This window comes from Leptonychotes weddellii, chromosome 16, assembly GCF_054177405.1.
Source record: "Leptonychotes weddellii isolate Sample4059 chromosome 16, ASM5417740v2, whole genome shotgun sequence".
Lineage (NCBI taxonomy): Eukaryota > Metazoa > Chordata > Mammalia > Carnivora > Phocidae > Leptonychotes > Leptonychotes weddellii.
The window spans coordinates 24,478,607-24,491,624 of record NC_138384.1 but is presented as its reverse complement, the minus strand read 5'-3'; the positions used below and the strand labels follow the sequence as shown (position 1 = coordinate 24,491,624).

The 13,018-nt window shown below is 60.0% G+C and overlaps 1 protein-coding gene across 2 annotated transcripts in view; it reads left to right on the top strand.

The window, feature by feature from the left end:
- Positions 1-3,215: 3,215 nt before the first annotated feature.
- The window catches only part of ADGRG1 (adhesion G protein-coupled receptor G1), a 37,916-nt gene continuing 28,113 nt past the window's right edge, over positions 3,216-13,018 (top strand). The window contains exon 1 of one of the 2 annotated variants that reach the window (XM_031021242.2): positions 3,216-3,234. The gene's annotated coding sequence lies outside the window, so the exon portion shown is untranslated. Of the gene's footprint in view, positions 3,235-10,025; positions 10,261-13,018 lie in introns of those variants that run through there. The other variant, XM_006749975.3, reaches the window with a different exon arrangement.

Here is a 13,018-nt window from a genome sequence, read left to right as displayed (position 1 = left end):
ACCACAAGATGCAGCTGGTGGAGAATAAACTCATCAGGGGAAGCAAGGGAACACTACTGGCTCTCTTTCCCCTTCTTTTTTTTTAAATATATATTTTTTTAATTTTATTTATTTGACATAGAGACAGAGAGAGAGGGAACACAAGCAGGGGGAGTAGGAGAGGGAGAAGCAGGCTTCCCGCTGAGCAGGGAGCCCGATGCGGGGCTCGATCCCAGGATGCTGGGATCATGACCTGAGCTGAAGGCAGACGCTTAACCGCCTGAGCCACCCAGGTGCCCCCCCTCTTCTTTTCTGAAGAGGGAGAGCCCATCCCAGCACAGTGAGGAGTGTTTTCCAAAACATAAGGCCCGGCATCTAGTCGTTACTCTGTAAATATCAGGTTAGTGAACAAAAACATGAAGTAGTACAAAATGGCTCTCGTGAATTAACCTGTAAATGGAAAATGATTTTAAAGACCAATTAGTCTTCCCCACGGATGTGGCGGGTGTTTTCTCTCTGACACCCCAGCTGAGCTCCTCCTTGGGTCCCCCCGGAGATGGGGAGCTCACTTCTTGACTTTGTGGGCAGCATTCTCTCCAAGAGGGAGTGTGGAGGCTGAGCCTGTGGTCCCAGAGAAAGAGCGGGAGAGGTCAGAGCTGGGGGCCCTTCATGCCCCTCCACACTTCCCTCCTATCCAGATAAAGGATTCTGCGTTTCCTGAGGCTCCTCACTGAGCAGGGCTGGGGGGTGGGGAGCAAAGGGAGGCTGGGCGTACCCGGGGACAGACAAAGGGCCCCAGTCCTGGATCAGACCTCCTGGGTATGACCTCAGATGTGTTACCTAGCACTCCCAACCCTCACCTCCCACCTTTACCTGTAAAACCTGCATTAAAAAGTGCCTCCTATCTCATAGGGTGGAGTGCGGAGTCCTGGATGGTGGAGGAGGGGGGCTCCTGGAGACCAAGCCCCCAGGCCTGCAAATGCTCCACAGATAGCTCACAGATACGTTCCCTGGCAGGGCACATTGCTGACCCCACCCCTTTTCCTCTGGAAGGCAAGCCGGGCGAAGGCAGCTGTTCTCATTTAAGAGATGACCTAAGGCACAGAGAGGTTAAGCAACCGCCCAGAGCCCCGGGGAACGAGGGCAGAGTGGGGTGGGGGGGCAGGATGGAGCATTGGGTGTTGGGAGCACAGGAGTCACGAACTGGGACTCCTCCGGTGTCCTTATCAGGGTGGGTGGCATCTCAGGTCAGGGTCACCGGGGCAGCTCTCAGGGCCCTGGGGGAAACCCTGGGGCTTTAAGAGTCAGGCTGTCTTCCTGCAGGCCTGTTGGTCTCTCTGGGGTGCCCTGTGCTCAGCCCATGGGCGGAGGGGGCCCACAGCTTCCTGCTGAGCCGAGCAGGCGTGCATGCCCGTGGGCAGAGCAGAGGCCATATAGCCCTTGGCAATTTGCCAGGGGAACAGGGCTTGGGGGTGATCTGGGGACCCGCAACTCCAGTAGGTCTGAGCTGTGGCCAATAGATAGGTCCTCCCTTGGGATTGGCGTTCTCCAACACGTCTGTAGACCCGGCTCCACCCTGTTCCCTTGTTGTCCATCTGTCTGTCCATCCTTCCTTCACTTCCCTCATGTCTACCTTGACTTTTTGGTTCAGCTCTGCCCACCTCCTCCATGTTCCTTAGGCACACCAAGTGCCCACCCACCACCGGGCCTTTGCATGTGCTGTCCAGGCCACCTGGAATGCCCTCACTCCAAACATCATGCAGTCTGCCTCCCTTGCCACATCCGGTCTGTGCTCAGAGAGGACAGAAACCAAACCTTCTCTTCTGTCTCTTTCTCCTCCGCTTGCTTTACTTTGCTCTGTAGTTCTTACCACTGGATATATTTCATATTTATTGGCTTATTAATTAATTATCTATCTCCCCCTCCAGCTCTAAGAGGGCAGAGATTTTTGTGTTTTGTTTACTCTGCATCCCCAGTGCCTAGAACAGTGCCCGGCACGCAATAGGCCCCTGATAAGCATGCGCTAAATGTATGGCTGAGTCCTTCACCTGTCCGTTTTCCACCCGCCCGTCACCCCTTTTGTCTTCCCACATTTCCTCTGTCACCCACCAGTCACCCAGGATTTCTCTACACCAGGCCCTGTGCTGGGGCTTGGGTTTGGTGACCTGGCAGGGCACACAGACAAGAAAGGAAGAATTCTGACACTGGGGAATGGGTCCCAGGTAAGAGGGAGCCCAGGGGGCTGTGGGGGACACATGGGCTAGGGAGAGGTGAGGAGAGGTTCCCAGGGCACAGGGTGGCCCCCAGCGGCACAGGATACAGACTTTGTTGAATGAATCCACGCCTGGACGGCCTCTTGGAAGGAGGGGTGTCTCAGGTGTCAGGACTGGGGATACTGGGGGTGGGGGCTGGGATCAGAAGCCACGTGGGGGACGGGGTTCCTGGCTGTTAGAACTTTGAGAAGACCCCTCCCTGGAGAACTGCGGGTCTGAGGTGAGGCCAAGGGGTGAGGCAAGGTCTGGCCAGGCAGGGCTGAGGGCCAGTGGTCCAGGAGCAGGCTGGGAGGGGTGTGCCCAGGGCCCCCATGGGAGACTCTGGGATGTGGCAGAGCCTGTCTGGACTACTTGCCTCTACACCCCCTGGGGGTACCTGCCCCCAACCCCTCCTTAGGACGAAACTCCCGTCCCTGTGCCCACCTTTTGTCTGTCTCAGTTCCTGCTTTGTGTCCTGCAGGAGGCTGGAGGTTCTGAGGGTAGAGACTGGGTATCCCGTTCCCCGTCCCCCTGCAGCGCCACCTTACCGCCGACCTCAGCCAGCTGTGGGCTGCTGACTTGTTTTCCCCGTAGCAGGTAAGCCTGGGCCCAGGCTTCAGGTGGGGCCTGAGCTCGGGGAGCCGCTCACAGAGGTGATGATTACGTAGGGTGGGCCAGTACCCCCCAACAGTGACTCCCCCAGGCTCATCCAGGGCCCACGGGCGGGCCAGCCCATGCATTGGGTGGAGGTGCTGAAAACCCATGGAGGGCTGAGGCCGAGGGTGAGGGGCACTCAGCACCCAGCGGGGCCAGGGCAGGCCCTGCAGAGAAAATCCGGGAACGAGAGAGGGAGGTGGCAGCCAGCCGGAAATTCAAGACAGGCAGGCGGAGCCTTACCTGGGACAGCCTGCCCAGACAAGCTCAGGCTGGGTGCCCGTGAGCCCTGGGAGGAGGCAGAAGGGGAGGAAGCAGGGTCCGGCCAGGGGTCTGCCGAGACTCGGAGGTAAGAAGTCGCTGTTCGCTGTTTATGGTGGAGGACGGGGCAGGAAAATTCGGCAAAGTTAGACTCCCAGCCTGGCCCACTTGACCTTGGCAGGCTCTCAGGGCTAGTTCCATGCTCTGAGGGCATGTGGGAGGCCCGGCCCTTGGTCTGCTCAGGGTTCTGGGCAGATTTGGAGGCCCTGGCTGTCCTGGGGTCCGCCCTTGCTGCTCTGAGTGTGGGCTGGTCGTTTTGGCACAGGGAGGCTGGCGGGGGGCAGTGGGGTAGACTGCGTAAGGTTGAGGACCAAGGTGGGGCTGCGAGCCCCAGGGCTTGGATGGGGAGGCAGGAGACAGGCACCCGGGCCTCTGCCTGTTTTGTCCCCCAGCACCCAGAGGCTGTTTCCTCCTTGGATCCCAAGGGAAACCGGTTTGGGAGCAGGTTGACCCAGGTTGTTTGACTTTTGACAAGGAAGAGAAAGACAGCCTGCCTTGGTCAGCTGAGCAGAGGGGACAGGGCCCAGGCCTGGGGGCATGCCGGCCCTGTCTGGCTAGCACAGGATTCTTAGCCTTTCCCCAAGTCCCTCAGGTCTCTGTGATGAGACTGCTACTTGGTGGCTGAGGACACACCGGAACTGGAGAGCCATCATGGAGGGAAAGGCCTGGGAGCTTCCTTCCCTGGGTGCTTTCCCTGTCTGCACCCCAAGGGGGCTGGGCAAGGGCCACGGTGTGAGAACAGGAACCGGAGCAGTGGTGTCCCCCCCCCCCCACCAAGGGGCACAGCCCTCCTGGTCCTCCAGCCCCACGTGCCAGCCAGCCAGACGGATGTGGGTGGCTGGAGGTGGGAGGAACCTGGCATCCGGCCAGCTCTGCCCTGACCAACTTGGCTCCCTTGGGGTGTGTGGGCAGCAAAATGGGCCCCCCACGTTCCCTCTGTTAATTAGCCCCTGCTAGTGAGTGGCTGTCATTGCTGCTCCATTATGCCTCCTGAGCCATCTGCGCCCCCGCACTTAGGGGGAGACCCCGGCTGCTGGGACAGAGGCATGTGCAGAAGGCAGTGCTTCTGGAAGCTGTTGGGGTGTCTCCTGGGGCCGGAGCCCGGGCGCTCTGCGGGCTTTCCACAGCTCTTTCTTTCCCTGAGAGAGAAGCGGTGGCCGCTGGAGTCCCGGGTGAGGAAAGGGGCCTCCTCTCCCCTCCTGCCGTCAGCGCCTGCGCTCTGCTGGGCACCGATAGGCAGGTGTGGGGGAGGAGGGGTGGGGCACACGGGGGAGGTCAAAGTCGAGATCCGGGGCTCTGGGGACACTCTGGCAGTCAAATGAGGTGGTACCTTGTCCCTGCGATTCAAAGCAAGTCCTGCCGCCTTTGTACACTGCTGTGCCGCCTGACGGGTAGTCACCCCACCTCTCTGGGCCTCGTTTGCCTCCCTCGGCGGGGGCGCTACAATACCTCACTGCTGGACCAGAGGCCTCTGGCCTAAGTCTGGGTGCCATCCAAACCTCAGAGTCCAGGGCCCAGGGAGTTGCTGACAGAAGGGGCGCGACCATGGAGACATCAGCTGGGTGGCCTGTCCCAGCCCTCCTGTCTGAACGGGGAGGAGGAGTTAGAAGTCTCCTCTGCGCACTGCCCCCCCCCCGCCCCCGTTGAAGTATGTAAGAGCCCCTGTTATTGCTCTGCTGGTGAGGCAGGCCTGGTGTCCCCATTTCAGACCTGGGGACACCCAGCACAGAAAGCTCAGAGCTGGACAATGTGCTGTTAGGTCCCATGCGAGGCTATTTGAAGGACTCTAGGGCCATGCTGGGGGGGGGGGGGACTCTAGGTGGGGCGAGGGGCAGTTTGGAGCCTCCCGGTCACTGCGTCTCCCCCAGGCCTGAGCAGGGTACCTGGGGGCCCCTTGGGAGGAGCGGTCCTCCCAGCTATACTTCGGGCTCCAGAGGCCAAGAGGGAAGGCGCCACCCAGCCCACCTAGCTCCAATCCCCTGAGCTACAAAGGGGGACCTGATGTTCACAGATGGCTAGGACCTCCCCTGAGGAACCCAGGCCTCCAGATGCCTGTCCCTGCACCTGTTTCCCATGGCAAGAGTGGCCCAGCCTCGCCGGCACGAAAGTAGGGGTGGGGAGAGAGCTTGTGGTCCATCTTTGGTGGGCCCATCCTTGCCCTGGGGCTCAGGGGCTTCTGATGGCTGAGAGACAGGAGTGTGGCCAGAATGACCTTCCAGGCCTGTTCTGGCTGGATCTAATCTCCTGCCAAGTGCAGCTGGGGGCTGGGCTGAGGTCAGACATTCCGTCATGCCTGGAAAGAGGGGGTGGCAGCTCTGTCTACCTTCTATCTCAGGCAGCTGGGCACCCAGGTGTGCCTGCCTCCTGGGGAGGTCAGCAGGGGTGGTCCTTGGATGCCCAGCCAGCCTGAACTCTGTGAGGACTTACATTCTGTAGTGGTCTCCTCCCAGCAGGACAGGAACAGGGGGGATGTCTGTCTGCCTGCCTGTCTGTGCCGGGCCCAAGGCCACTTCTTGTTTGTATGAGGTCAAGATGCCACTGGAACCAGGAAAGTGGTACCGGGGGAGTTTCAAGACCTTGAAGTTAGATCCTGGCTCAAATCCTGTGTGACCTTGGGCTGGCTCCCTTCCTCTCCGACCCTCAGTCTCTTCCCCCAGCAAATGCGACAAGGCCTCCTTGGCAGAATTGTGCGGGGCGGCGGGGGTGGTGCTGGAATGAAAGTCACTTGCCTGGCACGTAGTGCTCAATAGGGGTGCATGGACTCTGCGTCTCAAACCTTCAGGGGGGAGGCGTGGAGAGAGGGCCAGTGCTGGGACAGGTATAGACACAGGAGCCCTGACCACAAGCTCCAGAGCTTTTGAAATGTGATGCAGGTAAATGTGGGTTGCACGTTTGTGCAATGTGCACCTGCCTCAGCTTCACCCCTAAGGGAGCCAACTGGGTCCAGTCTGTTCTTGGAGGTCCAAATAAGGTCTCAGAAAAACAGGCGTGGACCTGCGTGGTCTCCGCCCTGCTGTTTGCCTGGCCTTGCAGTCCATCCTGGGAGTTGGAACCAACCTGCTACACCCCAAGCCTGGGCTTGAATCTCCATTAGACTTGTCCCATTTTAATGGCCCACGGGGCCCCGTGTTCTCCCAAGTCTTGGATATGTCAGGCTCCTTGTTCCTTCTCCAGCCGGGGGATGAGCAGTGGGTGGGGGAGGCAGGCTTAGGGCACAGGGCACACAGCTCCCTTTGTGAGAGCGGCTGAGTCATATGGGCAACACCATCCATGCCGGGCCCTGGGGCGGCTGTGATGAGAGATGGTGTTATCATGCGGCCACAGCTGCCCCCGCGCCTGTGGCCAGGAGGCTTTCCCATGGGAATGAACCGGAGGTGTCTGGCCGCAAAGCACGTGGCCTGGATCCCAGGACCCAGGTTCAAGTCCTGGCTCGGGCGCTGATGTGCCGTGAGCCTTTGGGAAGCTTCTCTTTTCGAGCCTCAGTTTTCATCTCTGTTAAATGGGAACAGTCATCACTGTTTTGTAGAGGAGATACTGGACACGGAAGGACTTTGCCAGGTTGCCTGGGTGGCTCAGTCGTTAAGCGTCTGCCTTCGTCTCAGGTCATGATCCCGGGGTCCTGGGTTCGAGCCCCACACTGGGCTCCCTGCTCAGCGGGGAGTCTGCATTTCCCTCTCCCTCTGCCCCTCCCCCCGCTTGTGCTCTCTCAGGCTCTGACAAACAAATAAAATCTTAAAAAAGAAGAAGAAGAAAAAAAGAAAGGACTTTGCAAACTGTGGAGGGCCAGGCCTTTGTTGACTTTATGATAACCACAGTGACACTGGCCAATATTTGTTCGCACCTACTGTGTGCCCGGCGTGGTGCTCAGTGCTTTACAATACCCCTCAGCTCGCAAAGGGACACGTGTGGACTTGAAGTGCTCTTGTCCAATAAAAACCCACCTCCAGGCAGCCAGTGGTTGCCCGTGACCCTTCCCACAGGAGGGCACAGCTCTTCACGGTCTTCAAGGCTGGCTCACACTGCCCTGGGGTGCTTTCCCTGTCTGGACTCAGCCCTTCAGCCTTGAGCCCCGCAATGTGTTTCCAGGTCTGTTGGAAGGTTCCCTCATTCACAGGGGCTCCCCCATTCCACTGTACCCAAGGGCAGCCTCTTCCCTGCCTCCCAGATCTGCACCCCCCTCCCACGCCCCCCATGCTTCAGGGCAGTTTCTGACATTTCTTCATGCCCCTCACCTTCACACATGGGCTAGGGAGTGCTAGCCCTGCTTCGGGTTCTTGGACCAAAGTCTCCCCCCCAATCTCTCCCTCTGCCTCTATGTTCTCCACTGCCCCACTGGACCGCCCCTCTACCCAGCCCACCCACGTTGTTGGCGTAAGCCCCCGAGTCCAAACTAGGGTTTCTCTTGCTGAATTACTTTGTGTCTCTAAAAAACCAGTGGGACCCAGCCCACAGGTTTGGGGGGATGAAATGAGAACAATCCACCTAAAACAGAGCATCCTGCACAGGGAACCCTATGGACACAGCAGCTCTGATCAGTCCTGTTATTAGTACTAATAATAGGTGTTATTGTGATGAATAGTAATTTATTGGGTTTCTCATTTGTGACCCCCAGAGCACTCTGGGAGCTCTGCAATGCCAGTAATTGACTCCCAGTGTCACCCTCATGTGAGCCCGACTCAGGGCTGGGTGGGCCCGCTGTCCACCCCTGCCCTGGAGCCTGGCACGGTGCCCAGCACATAGCAGGTCTCTGAGAAGCCCGACGGTGACAGGGCGGGCAGAGCTTGGCAAGTTATCTCCGTCCTGGGCCAGTCCACCGCATAGGCCTTTCCCAGGTGGCCCGAGGGGCCTGGCTCCAGGCTTCTGTGTCCCTTGCTCAGATGTCCTGCAGAGAGAGTGGTGCCTCCAACACTCCACCTGTGAGGGGCTGGTCCGCACCCTCTGTGGAGGGGGTGTGTTGGGAGGGACTGCTTCCTGCTGGCTTGCACCCCGGAGGACAGCTGAGGCTGCCCCGGCTGCCAGCTGGCCTGGACCTGAAGGACAGACCTTGGAGAAACTGAGGCTTAGAGGCGGTAACTTGCTCAGGAACATTGCATGTCAGGGACTCCACATCCTTTTTGGATAACTCACTTCCGCTCCATTGTTTCCTGGCCCCTCCAGCCCTGGCAATGAGCGAGTGCCCACTGTGGCCCTGGGAGGGAACAGTGGGCCAGACACGGGCCAAGTGCCCACAGTGCCCGCCTGCCGCGGGCATCGGCCACAGCCCGCCCGGGGGGCTGATCGCTTGGAGAGCACAGCACTGCTTCCTGGAAGCTCTGGCCTGGGGGCCTCCCTGCCCCTCACCATTCACTTTATTGCCTTTCTCCCTGTGGCTTGATTTGTGTAGGCAGGTGAGGGGTACATCTCACCCACAGCGGACCTCTGGCCTCCTAGACTGCCTAAAAAGCTTCCATTCATGTGGCATCAGGGGACTTTTCCACGTCCCTTTTCTAGAATGCAGATCCCTGCACGAGAGAAGGGGTCTGCAGTGCCCTGAGCATCTGATGTGCCCAGGCCCCATGCCAGGGGTCCGGGGAGGCTGGATTCATGAGTGGTCAGGAGCACTGTGTGGAGCCAGACCTCCCTGGGACTCCATGCCAACTGTGCCACTTCCCAGCTGGGTGACCTTGGGCGCGTGAATTCCCTTCTCTGAGCTGCATTTCTCTGCCTTTTGCTCTCTCCCCTCTTCATCACCACATTCACAGCAAATATTTATTGAGGGCTCATCAAGTGCCGGGCACTGGCCTGAGCAACATGTTTTCCTCCTCACCACTGCCCTGTGGTGCTATGGTGATGGTGGGAGGGAAGATTCTGGAATGCAGTAAATAGTCAGTAAATGTAATCATTATTGTTATTATTGTTGCTGTCATCACTTACCCTCATTATATTGTGAAATTCCTACGGCACCTTTGACTTGGGAATCGGGTAGGGATGAGGGAAGACAGGGAGCTCCAGGCCTGCAGGGTGGGCTGTGAGCCGTCTGGAGCTTCCGGACTCTCAGGGTGGCTATGAACCCTAGCAGTGGGAGGGAGCCGCTGACAGAGGCCAGTGGCCAGAACGGAATGCATTGGGCATCAGCCCATTTCCAAATTTCTCTCTTTGGGCTTTTGGAAGCCACCGGGAATGGTTCTTCACCTGGGCCTCAGTTTCCCCTTTGGCCCAGCAGATGTACCCCCGGGGTCTCAGAATCTGGAACGGGAGTCTTGGATTGTTCAAATTGGGGAGCATTGAGGTAGGTCCCTTTGCTGTGACAACTGAGGCTCAAGGAGAGCTCAAGGTCAGGCGGTCAGGTGGTCAGTTGTGTGTGGCCGCATGCCAAGCCACTTGACACCCCCGCCCGCCCTTCTCCAGTGCTTTCCGCTCTGCCGGTCAGCGCCGGCTCCTGTCTGCTGCCAAGGAGGCTGGACTCTCCTTCAGGAAGGGGCAGTTGTCGCCTGGGCCTGGCGTGGGGGGGAGGCAGCATCTGAGGGGCCTGTCGCCGTGGCAACCCTGGTTTCTCTGCAGGAACTTGGGGGAGAAGAGCCCCGGGGGTGGGGGGAAGCGACAGATGGAGGGCGGGGAGGCAGAGTTATCGCCAGCAGGGGCTGTCTGTCCACGGAGCCTGGCACCTGTCTGCCTGGATGGGTGGTGAGGCTGATGTGCCCCCTTGCCCAGCGCTGAGTCATGGGCATCCCCCAGGGACACTGCCAGAGCTCTCTTGGCCCTGCCCCCTCCCAGCCTCCCTCTGAGAAATCCGTGACTCACGTAAGGTCCCGTCATCCCAGCCAAGCTAGGGAAGAGGGAGGAGCCCGGCTGGGGCAGGAGGGGGCGTCCCCCCCCCCCCGCAAACACACGCTGCCGCCTCCGCAGCTCCCTGCCCGCCTTGCTCTGCCACAAGAGAGGAGCTGGAAGCCTCCCACGCTCACCAGCCCGCCCACTGGGGGCACCCGGACCCCGGTGGCTGGGTGAAGCCTCCGAGGTGAATCGTGAAAGGCATTCCAGCTGCCTGGCCCCACATAGGACCTTCCACTGGCACCAGGTACCAGATCAAGGGTGTGACAGCAGGAAGGAGGAAGGATGCGGTGTGTGTGGTGGAGGGTAGGCTGGAATTCGGAGGTCTCTCGGTGGCAGCCAGCCCCGATGGACTATGTGGTGCGGGGTCTCCAGGGTTGGCCAGGATGGACAGGGAGGTGGCTCAGAAGGGGATGGGGCCCCAGAGGCTGGAATCTCTCAGAGCCACTAGTCATTTTTTTTTTTTTATTTGAGAGAGAGAGAATGAGAGAGAGCACATGAGATGGGGGAGGGTCAGAGGGAGAAGCAGACTCCCTGCCGAGCAGGGAGCCCGATGCGGGACTCGATCCCGGGACTCCAGGATCATGACCTGAGCCGAAGGCAGTCGCTTAACCAGCTGAGCCACCCAGGTGCCCATAGAGCCACTAGTCATTTGTTACTAGAGAAACTGAGGCTCGGGGTGGTATAGTCACGAGGTCCAGCAAACTGGGGTCTGCTCTCTGGTCCACTCCTGCTCCCACTACACAGATGGGGGAACTGAGGCTCCCAAGTCATGTATCCAGTCTAGCAATAAAGGGCCAGGGTCCAGCCTGGGGGAGGAAGGGCTTTGTCCACAGATGCTCAGGGCTGGGTCCAGTGTGCCCAAGTGAGTCAAGGGCAGTCTGGCTCCTCACCACACAGGCCACTGTGGTCCCAGCCGTGGGGTCTGAGAGAGAGTGCAGGGGAGTAGGGGCAGATAGATGGGGGAGCAGAAGCTGCAGCCGGAGCCCCCTGCCCGCTAACCACCAGACCCCGGCGCTCCCATCTGTGTCGCCCTGATAGGAATTTCTCCCCAGGCGCTACCGCAGTGCCCGCCCTGCTCCAGCGAGGGGGGTCTACCGGTTCCTCTTCTCTCCTCTTCCCCAACCAGCCTCCTTCCTGCGGGACCTAGCTGGGGTCTTCCGTGGCCCCCCAGGAGGGACTGGTGCTCGTTTTACTGAGGAGGGTTGGGGGGGTGCCTACATTGAGACAGGCACCTCTCACCCCTCCATCCCAACTCCCATCCTGCTTGGTGGGGTGGCTTGGAAGAGCCTTTGTGTCTCCAGAGGGCCAAAGAAGCCTTCTGTGTGCCTGATATCCTGGGGGTGGGGGCAATGAATGAGACAGTTAAGGTGTCTTAGAACTCCTGGGTGGCCCAGACTGAGCCAAGCTCCTGCCCCCTCACTGTGGGTACCCTGAGGGCAGAGGTGCTTTCTTGGGGTTGGAGACTGAGTGGGAAGAAGCCTCTCCTGTCAGTGAGAGCCACCAGCTGCTGAGTTGGTTCCCCAGAGCCCAGGCCAGGGTCCTGTGGGAACTCCCCTGCCAGTGTCTAGAGCTTGGGCTAATTTGGGGGACAGACCTACTCCCCCTTTGCTGCAAGGACCCCGGGGATCTGAGATATAGATCCACCTCAGTCATAGCACCTTGCCTTGCCTCTCTCTCTCTGGGCCTCAGTTGTCCCAGCTGCGAAACGGGTGTATAGGGGTGACGCTAGCTGTCCTATCTCCTGTGGCCCTGGGGCTTGGCTGCAAGAGTGTCAGCTTGTGAAGGACACCAGTCTGGGCACGGCCTGTCGGGGAGAGTCTGGGGGAGACGCTGTGCGAGGCAGCCCGCGCGCGCTGTCGATGCGGGCTTCAGGGTCCTGGGCCACTGGACGGGGGCTGGTCAGCCTGGCTGCGACACCCCGCCTTGTGAGGGACACCACTAAATGAGACAGTGAGGATCTGAAGCTGAGGAGTGACATAATGTTGCTCGTAGAGGGGAAGAGCTTTCTGAGCTGGGAGGAACTGGCTGAGCTTAGAGACCGGTGGGGAGGGGTGAGAGGGTTGATCACATATATGAAGATGGGGTGGGGGGCGTTTGGGGCAGAGGCCACCGCATGGAAAAGGTTTGGGAAGGACGAGAGCGGGGAGATGGGGCAGGTGATGGCACTGGAGACCTGCCATGGGTCACTGTATGGGGTCTGGAGCACCCAGCCAGCAGGTCTCACTCCGCTCTGCAGGCGGAGGGATGGCATTGTGGCCAGCAGCCAGGTCAGCCGGGTGCGGGGTGACCCCCGCAGGATGGAGAGGGTAAGGCTGTGACGGGGTGGCCTGGCTGCCCAAAGCCCAGGCTGTGGGGTTCATCGCTCACTCGTGCTTGGAAGGCAGCTTCATGGCTGTGGGGACAGGGGGAGATGGCCGCCCGGCTGAAGGGAGGGCAGCTGAAAGAGGCAGGGTCTGTGTGCTGGGGGGATCGCCTTCCTAGTAGGGCCCGGCGTGACAAAGACGGGAGGGGGAGGCAGGCTCAGCCATGAAGGGGGCCTCGTGGGCCGTGCTCCGTGCTCCCGCTGAGCCAGGCCACAGGTCCCTCGGTCCTCGGCAGAGCTGCGTGTGGGGGTGAGGGCGGGACCCCTCCCAGGGATGCAGGCACAGGTGGGCTTCTACAGGGCAGGGGTGAAGAGTCAGGGGCAGGGCATGGAGGAGGCAGTGGGGATGTCGGGCCTGGCACCCCCAGACCCTGCCTTCTGATTCCCAGCAGATGGGGCGTCACGTGAGCAAACACAGCAGTCAGGGAACCAGGAGCCAAGGGACCAGGCAGATGGCAAGTGGGCAGTGGGGCAGGGCTGGCACAAAGGGGCCTCTCAGACAGTGGGGAGGGGCTGGCTGGGCCTCGAGCCCCCCCGGGCTTACCTTCTGCCCGTCTGGTCCTCATGCCTCACCGGGAGTTCCTTGAGGCCCTCGGGGAGTCCCGCAGATTCTGGGGTCAGGCCTGGACTGCTGGGGAGA